Raw genomic sequence first — 13715 nt, forward strand, 5'->3', positions numbered from 1 at the left:
TAATGGCATCTTTGACTAGACAAACTACTTTACAAAGTTACTTTAATCATGGATGACGCCGGAGTCCTCTTTAATCAGGGCTGCTGATGTCCTCCGGCTTCTTTTAGCGTCATCCCTCTCTTTGGCGCCAGGGCTCTGATTAAAGCCACTTTGCTTAGCTCATCCTTGTCCTCTTGCTCTGAAGAGAATCTTTGACCAGTCCTGCCGACAGGCCCTTCAGTCTGGTATCTTCTTTACCGGGTTCCGGCATGCCCCCTTGGGGATGCCGGCTTGGCTTCACTTGGCCTAAACCCTTACATCACTTTCCGGTAAGAACATTAAACCGGTATCTCGATGGCTCAAACCATCCGGTTTGGCATGCCTTTGGCATACCGGGGGTTATCCCCCCAACATTCACCTTCAAAATCTCTCAATAGAATGACTCATCATTCCAAGGTTTCCAAAATCACTTCAATTCACAAGTTCCCAACTAGAGTAGTCATTTTTAATATTGAGCACTAGCAACTAGTGATGAGGGGTGCTAAGTAGTTTGCCTTGCTTCTAGGCTAAGTGTGATGCTCTTGTACTACTCCATAACTAAACCAAGTGAATCATAAATCAAAAAGTAACTTTGATAAATAAAATCCAATAAAGCTTGTAAAGTAAAAAACTTGGGATAGGATTATAAAGTAAAAAGTAATAGTGCCTTGCTCTTGTAGAGCCTTGCACAAATCTATCTTGCATTGATAATAGCTTGCAAACAAAATAGCTTGCATTAGTCTAGCTTGCCTTGATTGGTGAGGTGATCAAAGTTTTCTGGCTCTTCCTCTTGGTAGAAGACCTCTTCCTCTTGATAGCCTCCGGTACTAGCGTCTATAAACGAATACGAGGATACAATCACCAAACAACACTTAATTAGTCTTAATTAGCCTTAATGTCTCACACCATTGATCTAGCATTACTACTTAACATTGTTCACAAATTATGCTAGGGTTTCTTACTTAGTATTAAGAAAATAATTTCCTCTTATTGAAATTGGAATTAGGGTTTCTATTTGGTTTGGGAGAAATAATTTCCTCTCATTGAACCTTCTTAAGATCTAATCTTCCCAAATAATCATGTATGATCATATGTTGACCAAGGTCAACACTTCACACTTATTATTTGAGAACAATGTTTTAAATGAGATTCATCATCTCATGTGATTTAAATAACCATGGTGATTCAAATACTATATTAATTTAAATTCCACAAGTGAGCAAGTATGAGCCTATGCAATAGAGGTCATCACATTACTTCATAACACTTGAGAAAATGATTTAAATGAGGTGCTACACCTCATAGATTTAAATTCCTAAAATTTGAAATGGTTTAAATGGACTAGTATTGACTACATAGCCAATATTTTGCTTCTAGCCCATGATCATGTACAGAACCTATACTGTATTTTTACATAGTAAATTAGAGTTTGTGAAATGTGAATTATAGCAATTGGATTCACTTCAAAATTCAAATTGGTTGATTTTCTATATTTATTTGAATACTGAAAAGTCTCTGTTTTGTTATTTTTGCTATTCAAAATCTACACAAGGTATGGGGTTGAATCCAGCGTGGTTAGCTAGAAAATTTCATAAGCTTTCTGGAACATTTGGATTTGCAAAATTTGGACTTGTAGAATTTGAACTATTCAATTTATAGTAAGGGACCAGTATTGAAATATTTGCTGAATCAGATTATTTGAATTAAACTAGATGGGCTAGGCGGGAAAGCAACTGGGCCGAAAGGTTTGAAACAGAGAAAGGCCAGCCCAGTAACAACGTGGGCCAGCTGACAAGAGGACCCACGCGTCAGCGACTTATAACTGCCGAAGCGGTATGGGCTAACCTCAACTGTTGGATTAGACGCGGATCTGGCGGCTGTGAGTCGTCGTCACCGACGGGGAGATGACCTCGCTGCAGCGGCGGCGGTAGGGGGTCGGTGGCATGCTGGAGCTCCGGCGAGGGGCGACGCAGGTGCTAGATGATGTTGTCGAGGACGAGGACTCTTCTGGTAGTTGTGGGAGGAGCGGAGGTGGCCTAATTTCACGACGGTGATGAGCTACTGTGGCGGCGGATTCCGATCAAATTCCGGCGGTGGTGAGCGTAATTGAGGTGGAGAAGGGGTCGAGGAGAGCGAGTGAGAAGAGTGGAGGCCGTTGATGCGCTCGGTTAGCTCGGGGAGGGGCTCTACTTATAGATGAGGAGGGGACCGGCGGGTGTTGTGAAGGAGCGTCGACGGCGTGGCTTCTCCGGTGCTCGAAGGGGCAAGCTAGGGGGCGCAAGAGGTAGGCGACGGCTAGGCCATGCTCAACGTGCTGCTGGCGGTGCGAGAGGACAAGGGGATCGCTCAGAAGTGTGTATCAAGTGCGGCAGTACCCGCGGTACTCTTCCGACGAGGACGACGGCGACAAGGCGGCCGCAGGCTAGCGAGTGTGTCTACGCGGTAGAGGAGAGGGTGGCAGTTCTCGTTGCAGTCATAGGGATGCAGGAGGGGGACGGGAGCGATCGAGCGCGTGGCGCTCTGGCGCGTCCAGAGCGTGCTCACCGCGTGCCTGGCACGTTCTGGGCGTGTCTGGGCGTGCAGCGTGTGGCCAATGCCGTGCTCTCCTTCGACTAGGGCTGGTACAAGCATGCTCAGGGGAGTGTGGGCGTGCTTGCTGACAAGGTGAGATGGATAGGAGAGGACCATGGCGATTGAGTGCTTGTGAGTGGGCATGGTACATGGCATGGTCACAATGGTGATCATTCCTTCACTTTAATCAGAGCACAATGGCAGGTCTTGATGCAGAGGAGGTACAGGAGCAACAATGATCAAGGATCAAAAGGGGTTTAGGCAAAAATCCAGAGGTTAAAAGGATGTATTGCATTTCCCAAATTGTGCCTGCAAGGTGTTTGAGGAAATGGCCGCCAGAGAAATTTGTTGGAATTTTGGAAATCTTTTTGGTGGATCTCAATTATATATTTAATGTGATAGAATGGTGGTGGTGGTATTCATTTTGGTGAAGGTTTGTGAGATTTCAAATTGGGGGGTTATCTTCTCTCTATTTCAATGTCTCCACTTGTCAATTCTATTCTGGTCAACCTGTTCAAAGTCAGCACTAGTGGTCAACATAAAAGTTGTTCACCTTGACATGGTCTTGGATGACATGGCAAGAGTTGGCCAAGGTTGGTTGAAGAAAAGTCAAAACCAGGGGGGTAAAGTGGTGAAGATTTTATAAAGTGGCCATATGACCATTATCATATGTAAGTTGAATTTGAATTCATCTTTGATTTGAATTGGGTTTCTTTGATTCAAATGGGTGTGTTATTGATATATAAGTGTTTTGCAAACAATGGCACAAGCCAAAGTGGCCTTGGTTGAAGATTTGCAAAATTGGCTAAGTGTGTATGTGAGTGAAAATGGGATTTTCTCCCTATTTGATTTCTCTCTTTTTGATTTGATTTTTCTTGACTCCAAAGTGATTCTTATTAGTTTAGGAACATTTCCAAACCATTGAAACCATTCCAAAAGGTCTTGCTCAAAGATTTGCAAAAATGGCCATAACACATAAGAGGTGATGTGTCAATTTTACTTAATCTTGTAAATTGTTCCCCTTGCTTTACTTGGGCATGGGTTAGGGTCAATTTAGTGTTAGATTAGGTTTAGAGATGGTTTCACATCATTTGGTCAAGGTTTAAAGGCATAGGGCAAGAATTGGGTATTATGGCTATGTGTCACATATGCCTCTATGCATATGTTGCATTTGAGTTTTAATTTGACTTGGCTTGACCCAATTGGTGTTGTTGAGTGTTGAAATGGTATAGAGGAGTGATCCAACCATTCAAAACATGTCTTAGGGTCAAGATCCTCAAATTCACAAATTTGCTATTTTACTCTCATATGCCTCTATGGCATTTTTAGTTTCTTTTTATTTTCTTTGGATTCCACTTGGATTGGGTTTGATAAGCACTAGGTAAGGTTTATGAAGGTTTTCCAAACCTCTTAGCAAAGTAGAAAAGCTTAGGGTAAAGTTTCACAAAAATAGCCATAGGCACATATGCCTTTTTCTTATTCAATTTCCTTTTATTTTATTTTAACTGGGATGGTGAAAAGACTAGGGTTTAGGGTTTAAGATCATTTCAAAAACTAATAACAAGCAATCATGGCAATAGCACAAGAATTAAGCAAGATCACTATGCACCAACTTAACTTAATAAAAGTTTTTGTTGGTTCCAAAATTTGGAAAAAGGGAAATTCATTTGTTTTGTTTTGAAATTTTTGGGATGTTACAAACCCTTCCCCCTTAAACAAATCTCGTCCCGAGATTTTAAGAAAAGTTAGGTTCCTAAGAGAGATTGAGCATTTTGATTAACAGGAAGACATACTGGGCATGCTCTCGGGTGCTTCCTGAGCTTCAGTGGCATTCATGTGGTAGAGGCGGCCGTTGTTGTTGTTCTGGTTCCTTCTTCCTGCAAAGCGGCGCTGTTGCTGAGCCGGTGCTGCGATATTGGCGGCAATCTTGGCAAGCTTCTTGGGGCACTCGTTGGAGTAGTGACCCACAACTCCACATTCATAGCAGTTGATTGTTGCCTTGTCCTTGGGGGTGATGGGGGTAGCATTGCTCCCAGTCCTCGGGGCAGTATTGGTGTTGTTGTTCCCGTTGTTGTTGTTGCTGTTGGGGTGGTTATTGTTGTTGTGGCTATTGTTGTTGTTGCCTCCGGTCTTCGGGGGTCCTCCGTTGTTGTTGGTGTAGTTGGGGCGATAACTCTGAGCAGGGGGCTTGTTGTATCTTGGGGTGAATCCTCCAGAGGAATTGTTGCGGTACTTCTGGGTATGGTGGGGTCCATTCTGGTTCATCATTCTGCGCTTGCCGTTCTCGTTGGCCTGATGCAGCTTTCCTTCCATCTGTATGGCTGAGTCTACGAGGGCTTCCAAGTCAGCGAACGGAATATTCACTAACACCGTTTGCATCTCATCATGCAGTCCATTCAGAAATCTTTCCTTTCTCTTCTCATTGGTGTCGGTCTCATCCGGGGCGTACCTTGACAGAGTGAGAAACCTGTCGCGGTATTCCACCACGGACATCCTTCCTTGCTTGAGTTCGCGGAACTCGTCTCTCATCTTCTTGATCAGTCCTTGGGGCACATGGTACTTGCTGAACTTCAGCTTGAAGTCTTCCCATGTCATCATCTGTCCCGCATTCATTGCACGGGCACTTGTCCACCAGGCTCTGGCAGGTCCTGACAGGTAGTGGGTGGCGAACAGTACTTTTTCTGCGGCTTCAACTCCCGCAACTTCGAGGTTGTTCTCCATGGTCTGGAGCCAGTCATCAGCATCTAGGGGCTCTTCAGTCTTGTTGAATATCGGTGGGTTGGTGTTCTGAAAGTTCTTCAGCTTCGATCCAGGGTGATCGTGGTTTCCATGGCCTTGATTGTTCTGAGCTATCTGTTGTAGCGCAACAATGTTTGCTTGGTGTTCAGCTCTTTCGGCTTCTCGGTCTGCCATCATCGTCTGCAGCAGTTGCATCATGGCATCCTGGGTGGCGTTGCGGGTTGGTGGGGCCATCTGAACATTGAGGTAGATGATAAGATAAGAGGGAAATTTCTATGGTTTGTTTTGTTAAAGTTTAAAAGTTCATAAATTGAAAACTTGAGTAGTGTCGCGGGGGTAAAAACCAACAACACTTTTTCATTCATACCAAGCATCATATATTACAAAGCTAACACACCGTTGGTTTGAAGAACCATTCATTCGTTCTACGATACAAGGGGATCCTGATACAACTCACACATATGATAGTGCTTTAAATGAAACTACTCTTCAGGGGGGATTCTTTATCTTCACGGGTAATGTGCTTGGCGAAAGGCGAGGGCGTTGTCCAACTCCTTGCGGGTCTTGTACAGCATGTAGTCGAGGTAGGCAACATAGTGGTTCATCTCCGGGTGCAAGGGCATGATTATTGGTCTTCCCATGGGGTCATGTCTTGGGTAGTAAATGAAGCGGGTATTCTGGAGCTTGTTCATATTCTGTCCACACAGACGGGCAATTGCTTCTTGCATCGCTCTGACTAGTCCTTCCTTCCAAGTGCTTCCCGTTACAGAAAACCAGATGGTTTCCCATGTTGTGGCTCCAAGCTTTCCTCTCAGATCTGTAGTAACTTCCCACCGAGGTTGTCCTCCTGATGGATTGTTGAGGGGTATTCCGAAGAACTCGGGATACGGGCGTCCTAAATAATCAACCAGTTGTTTCTAATCCTTCTCGAACATGAGGTTTCCTCCGTGGCCAAGCTGATAAGACTTGCAGGTGTACTCCATCTGTGAAGAATTATGATGAGTAAGTTAGAGATGTGAGTAGTGTGTCAAAATTTTATGTAATAATATCAAAAGAATAGAGCATGACTTTCTTATTTTGAAGAAGATCTCAAGGATAAGAGTGAGAATAGGTTTTTCATAAATAGTCACTTCATTTGTTTTGAAACTAAGTTTTTCAGACGTCCATTCTAACTAGGGTCTCCTAAGGTCAACAATGGCTCTGATACCAACTTGTCAACACCCGGATTTTTAAGTCCAGATGCCTATTATGCCATTCCTCGCAATCCCAGGAATATTGTTTTTGCAAGACATAATAGATTGATATCACAACACATCATTCATTACAACACATAATCGTCTTACAAATAAAGGATCACATGATCCAGTCTCATTACAATAATAGAAGTTCTATTGATCCATTACATAACACATAGCGGAAGCGAAATAGCGTAGTAGTAGTCCATCTATTCCACAGGCAACTGTTGATGTCAGGAGTGATCCTAGTTGTCGTAGACGTCCTGTTGTCCTTCTTCCGGGTTCTGGTACTTGTCTTCATAGTCTGGCCATTTGAATAGCCAGGGACATAGCCATGAGTACTTTAAAGTACTCGCAAACTAAAACTAAGGTAAACACTATCAACTATAATAAGTGGGTTCTAAGCTCTAGTTTTATTTGCATAAAGCTAGTTTTATTTCCTAAGCACTTTAATAATCAAAGCCTCTTCATTTAACTAACTCAAGTGGGAACATTAGGGTCATTCCCACAACTTAGTTGTGATTCAAAGTCAAAGTCACCATTCAGTTCAAATCACAAGTCACCATTCATATTTTTAGAAAAGTTGTGATGACGGAACAGTATGGCCTTTCCAACTGTCCATGACCGCGGACGCGGCTATTCGAATAGGTTAAACTCTGCAGAGGTTGTACACTTGTGCCACAACAATTGCAATAGTTCGCCAGGGGTAACTGGCCCTGATTTATCGTACGCAGTACGCGAACTACCAATCCTAACCTTTCATTTACATACTCTAGTATAGGCACCTCTCCCCATGAGCTTGGCCTCCCGGTGAAAACCAACCGTCAACCCGGGAACTGCACAGGGCTTGGGTAGGACATTCACCTCATTTCACGTCATTTCACATTCAATGGAGGCAGCCTCGGCATAACCCCTATGACGCTTGTTCAGAGGGAACCCATACTAAAATACATAAGTTTCCAGCTAAGCCTTACCCAGATTCAGGTATTGTGGGGGTACTTGTAAAATTGGAATGGTATCGCATCCGAACCCAACCATCAGATTTTGGTAAGTTTCACCAAGTCATTCACAAGTCATATTCACCTTCAAAATCTCTCAATAGAATGACTCATCTTCCAAGGTTTTCAAAATCACTTCAATTCACAAGTTCCCAACTAGAGTAGTCATTTTTAATATTGAGCACTAGCAACTAGTGATGAGGGGTGCTAAGTAGTTTGCCTTGCTTCTAGGCTAAGTGTGATGCTCTTGTACTACTCCATAACTAAACCAAGTGAATCATAAATCAAAAAGTAACTTTGATAAATAAAATCCAATAAAGCTTGTAAAGTAAAAAACTTGGGATAGGATCATAAAGTAAAAAGTAATAGTGCCTTGCTCTTGTAGAGCCTTGCTCAAATCTATCTTTCATTGATAATAGCTTGCAAACAAAATAGCTTGCATTAGTCTAGCTTGCCTTGATTGGTGAGGTGATCAAAGTTTTCTGGCTCTTCCTCTTGGTAGAAGACTTCTTCCTCTTGATAGCCTCCGGTACTAGCGTCTATAAACGAATACGAGGATACAATCACCAAACAACACTTAATTAGTCTTAATTAGCCTTAATGGCTCACACCATTGATCTAGCATTACTACTTGACATTGTTCACAAATTATGCTAGGGTTTCTTACTTAGTATTAAGAAAATAATTTCCTCTTATTGAAATTGGAATTAGGGTTTCTATTTGGTTTGGGAGAAATAATTTCCTCTCATTGAACCTTCTTAAGATCTAATCTTCCCAAATAATCATGTATGATCATATGTTGACCAAGGTCAACACTTCACACTTATTATTTGAGAACAATGTTTTAAATGAGATTCATCATCTCATGTGATTTAAATAACCATGGTGATTCAAATACTATATTAATTTAAATTCCACAAGTGAGCAATTATGAGCCTATGCAATAGAGGTCGTCACATTACTTCATAACACTTGAGAAAATGATTTAAATGAGGTGCTACACCTCATAGATTTAAATTCCTAAAATTTGAAATGGTTTAAATGGACTAGTATTGACTACATAGCCAATATTTTGCTTCTAGCCCATGATCATGTACAGAACCTATACTATATTTTTACATAGTAAATTAGAGTTTGTGAAATGTGAATTATAGCAATTGGATTCACTTCAAAATTCAAATTGGTTGATTTTCTATATTTAGTTGAATAATGAAAAGTCTCTGTTTTGTTATTTTTTCTATTCAAAATCTACACAAGGTATGTGGTTGAATCCAGTGGGGTTAGCTAGATAATTTCATAAGCTTTCCGGAACATTTAGATTCGCTAAATTTGGACTTGTAGAATTTGAACTATTCAATTTATAGTAAGGGACCAGTATTGAAATATTTGCTGAATCAGATTATTTGAATTAAACTAGATGGGCTAGGCGGGAAAGCAACTGGGCCGAAAGGTTTGAAACAGAGAAAGGCCAGCCCAGTAACAACGCGGGCCAGCCGACAAGAGGACCCACGCGTCAGCGACTTATAACTGCCGAAGCGGTATGGGCTAACCTCAACCATTGGATTAGACGCGGATCTGGCGGCTGTGAGTCGTCGTCACCGACGGGGAGATGACCTCGCTGCAGCGGCGGCGGTAGGGGGTCGGTGGCGTGCTGGAGCTCCGGCGAGGGGCGGCGCAGGTGCTAGATGATGTTGTCGAGGACGAGGACTCTTCTGGTAGTTGTGGGAGGAGCGGAGGTGGCCTAATTTCACGACGGTGATGAGCTACTGTGGCGGCGGATTCCGATCAAATTCCGGCGGTGGTGAGCGTAATTGAGGTGGAGAAGGGGTCGTGGAGAGCGAGTGAGAAGAGTGGAGGCCGATGATGTGCTCGGTTAGCTCGGGGAGGGGCTCTACTTATAGATGAGGAGGGGACCGGCGGGTGTTGTGAAGGAGCGTCGACGGCGTGGCTTCTCCCGCGCTCGAAGGGGCAAGCTAGGGGGCGCAAGAGGTAGGCGACGGCTAGGCCATGCTCAACGTGCTGCTGGCGGTGCGAGAGGACGAGGGGATCTCTCAGAAGTGTGTATCGAGTGCGGCAGTACCCGCGGTAATCTTCCGACGAGGACGATGGAGACAAGGCGGCCGCAGGTTAGCGAGCGTGTCTACGCGGTAGAGGAGAGGGTGGCGGTTCTCGTTGCAGTCATAGGGATGCAGGAGGGGGACGGGAGCGATCGAGCGCGCGGCGCTCTGGCGCGTCCAGAGCGTGCTCACCGCGTGCCTGGCACGTTCTGGGTGTGTCTGGGCGTGCAGCGTGTGGCCAATGCCGTGCTCTCCTTCGACTAGGGCTGGTACGAGCATGCTCAGGGGAGTGTGGGCGTGCTTGCTGACAAGGTGAGATGGATAGGAGAGGACCAGGGCGATTGAGTGCTTGTGAGTGGGCATGGTACACGGCATGGTCACAATGGTGATCATTCCTTCACTTTAATCAGAGCACAATGGCAGGTCTTGATGCAGAGGAGGTACAGGAGCAACAATGATCAAGGATCAAAAGGGGTTTAGGCAAAAATCCAGAGCTTAAAAGGATGTATTGCATTTCCCAAATTGTGCCTGCAAGGTGTTTGTGGAAATGGCCGCAAGAGAAATTTGTTGGAATTTTGGAAATCTTTTTGGTGGATCTCAATTATATATTTAATGTGATAGAATGGTGGTGGTGGTATTCATTTTGGTGAAGGTTTGTGAGATTTCAAATTGGGGGGTTATCATCTCTCTATTTCAATGTCTCCACTTGTCAATTCTATTCTGGTCAACCTGGTCAAAGTCAGCACTAGTGGTCAACATAAAAGTTGTTCACCTTGACATGGTCTTGGATGACATGGCAAGAGTTGGTCAAGGTTGGTTGAAGAAAAGTCAAAACCAGGGGGGTAAAGTGGTGAAGATTTTATAAAGTGGCCATATGACCATTATCATATGTAAGTTGAATTTGAATTCATCTTTGATTTAAATTGGGTTTCTTTGATTCAAATGGGTGTGTTATTGATATATAAGTGTTTTGCAAACAATGGCACAAGCCAAAGTGGCCTTGGTTGAAGATTTGCAAAATTGGCTAAGTGTGTATGTGAGTGAAAATGGGATTTTCTCCCTATTTGATTTCTCTCTTTTTGATTTGATTTTTCTTGACTCCAAAGTGATTCTTATTAGTTTAGGAACATTTCCAAACCATTGAAACCATTCCAAAAGGTCTAGCTCAAAGATTTGCAAAAATGGCCATAACACATAAGAGGTGATGTGTCAATTTTACTTAATCTTGTAAATTGTTCCCCTTGCTTTACTTGGGCATGGGTTAGGGTCAATTTAGTGTTAGATTAGGTTTAGAGATGGTTTCACTTCATTTGGTCAAGTTTTAAAGGCATAGGTCAAGAATTGGGTATTATGGCTATGTGTCACATATGCCTCTATGCATATGTTGCATTTGAGTTTTAATTTGACTTGGCTTGACCCAATTGGTGTTGTTGAGTGTTGAAATGGTATAGAGGAGTGATCCAACCATTCAAAACATGTCTTAGGGTCAAGATCCTCAAATTCACAAATTTGCTATTTTACTCTCATATGCCTCTATGGCATTTTTAGTTTCTTTTTATTTTCTTTGGATTCCACTTGGATTGGGTTTGATAAGCACTAGGTAAGGTTTATGAAGGTTTTCCAAACCTCTTAGCAAAGTAGAAAAGCTTAGGGTAAAGTTTCACAAAAATAGCCATAGGCACATATGCCTTTTTCTTATTTAATTTCCTTTTATTTTATTTTAACTGGGATGGTGAAAAGAGTAGGGTTTAGGGTTTAAGATCATTTCAAATACTAATAACAAGCAATCATGGCAATAGCACAAGAATTAAGCAAGATCACTATGCACCAACTTAACTTAATAAAAGTTTTTGTTGGTTCCAAAATTTGGAAAAAGGGAAATTCATTTGTTTTGTTTTGAAATTTTTGGGATGTTACAATGGCAAAGACAGGAGAAAGGCTCATGGCGATGAACCATGTTGATGAATCCTCACACAACCTTGCCTTAAAGGCTAGAGCTGATCAAGAAAGGGAAGAAGCATTTGAAATTGAAGAATATGAAGAGATGACTTCAACTAGTGACATTGCGACAGATTTTGCCTTCTTTGCCAAGGAGTACAAGAACAAGCTCACAATGTCCTTCAATGAGAAGAAGAAGAGAACATGCTACAACTGTGATGAATATAGTCACTTTGCAAATGAGTGCCCTTATGAGAAAAGGGTAGACAAGCCAAAGTTTGTCAAAGGGGTCAAACCAAGATTGAAGCCGAACCCAATCAATGAAAGATACAAGAAGAACAAGGGAAGAGCCTTTGTTGGGGCTGAGTACACTTCTGATGAAGAGGAACAAGATGAGGAGAAGGAGGCCGGAGTGGCCGGTTTGGCTTTCTCCAAACCCGGGTCACTCTTCACATATGATTACTCCAAGGATTACTCCACGGAGATGATGGTGGTTCTTCCTTCATGGCTAGAAAAACTTATGATGGTGACTCTGATGACTCTCCGCCCTCTATGATCGTTGGCTCTTGTCTAATGGCAAGAGAAACAAAGGTAATGGAATCCCCACCTTATTTATCTAGTGTTCTTGATGATGAAACTGAAAATCAAGAAGAAATGGCTTTACTCAAGGAACTTTACAAAGTTAGATGCACCCTTCGTGGTGAAGCTCTTGTCAAGTTTGATTTCTTGATGGACTCCCTGAAAGAAAAGGATGAGTCCATTGAGGAATTAGAATATCATTTAAATGAGAAAGAACGGAGATTCAATCTTCTAAGACAAGAGCTAAAAACCGAAAGGTGCATATCTCAAGGCGTTAGGCAACAAATTGAAACTTTTGAACTAGATAAAGTTAAGGACCTTGAAGCTATTTAAAGGGCTCAATTATTGGCCCAAGAGCTCGATGCTTCAAAGAAGGAGCTTGAACTTGCTCATGCTTCTCTCACTAGTGATCTTGACCACCTTGAAAGAGCTAACAAGCTTGTTAAGGATGAGCTCAAGAAACTTGGAGAGAACCATGACCTACTCCAAGAAACCTACAAGAAGGCTCTTGGATCAATGAATGATCCCATTATTGATAAAAATGTTGCTAGTTCTTCTACCTCATTTACTAGCGAGCATGCCAAACTTGTTGAGGAACATGTTCGTTTGCAAGAAGAATTATCTTTGCATGTTGAGACAAATACATATCTTGAATCCTTGGTAACCAAATATGGTCTGAACTATCATCCTAATGAATCGGCTTGTGAGCAAGCAACTATTCTTGAGGAAAATGTTAGGTTGAAGAAAGAACTTGTCAAGTTCACCACCACCAAGAATAAGATGGGATTGGATGACCTCTTGAGTAAGAAAAGGTCAAACAATCAAAAGCATGGACTTGGGTATGCTCCCAAGCCCTACAAGAAGAACAACTACAAGAAGGAGAAGCCCGCTCAAGAAAAGAACAAGAAGGTCACTAATGATGGCAAAGCCACTAGTGGTGACCGCACGGGGCCAAACAATCACTATGCTTTATTTATTGATTATTATGGTGATGTTTATGCTAACTATGTTGGACATCGTAATGGCTATGCTTATAGAGGGTACTCAATTTGGGTACCAAAAGATCTTGTTGCCATGACAAGGGAACCCATTAATCGATGGGTTCCGGAAACCTCTACTTGATTTTGTAGGGGTATTCCTCCGGTGGTCCAAAATGGGTGTTTGATAGTGGATGCACCAATCATATGACCGGATGAAGAGGTGTGCTTGACCAATTCATAGAAGATGTAAACAAGAAGTCAAGCATCACATTTGGTGACAATTCAAAGGAAAAGGTACTTGGGTATGGAAATGCGGCAATCTCTAAGGACTTGTGCCTTGAGACGGTCATGCTTGTTGAATCCCTTGGCTATAATTTGCTTTCTATATATCACCTTGCGGATGCCGATTATAATTCATATTTTACTAAGTATTGTGTAAAAGTCTTTAGGAGTGATAATCTCAAATTGGTTCTTGTTGGATATGTGGAGAACAACCTCTACGTGGTTGACCTCTCGAAAGAGAGCCCCTCCCTCCACATGTCTAATGGCAGCCAAACATGACGAAGGTTGGCTTTGGCATCGCCGCCTTGGTCATGTCAA

Source organism: Lolium perenne, chromosome 4 (genome assembly GCF_019359855.2).
Source record: "Lolium perenne isolate Kyuss_39 chromosome 4, Kyuss_2.0, whole genome shotgun sequence".
NCBI lineage: Eukaryota > Viridiplantae > Streptophyta > Magnoliopsida > Poales > Poaceae > Lolium > Lolium perenne.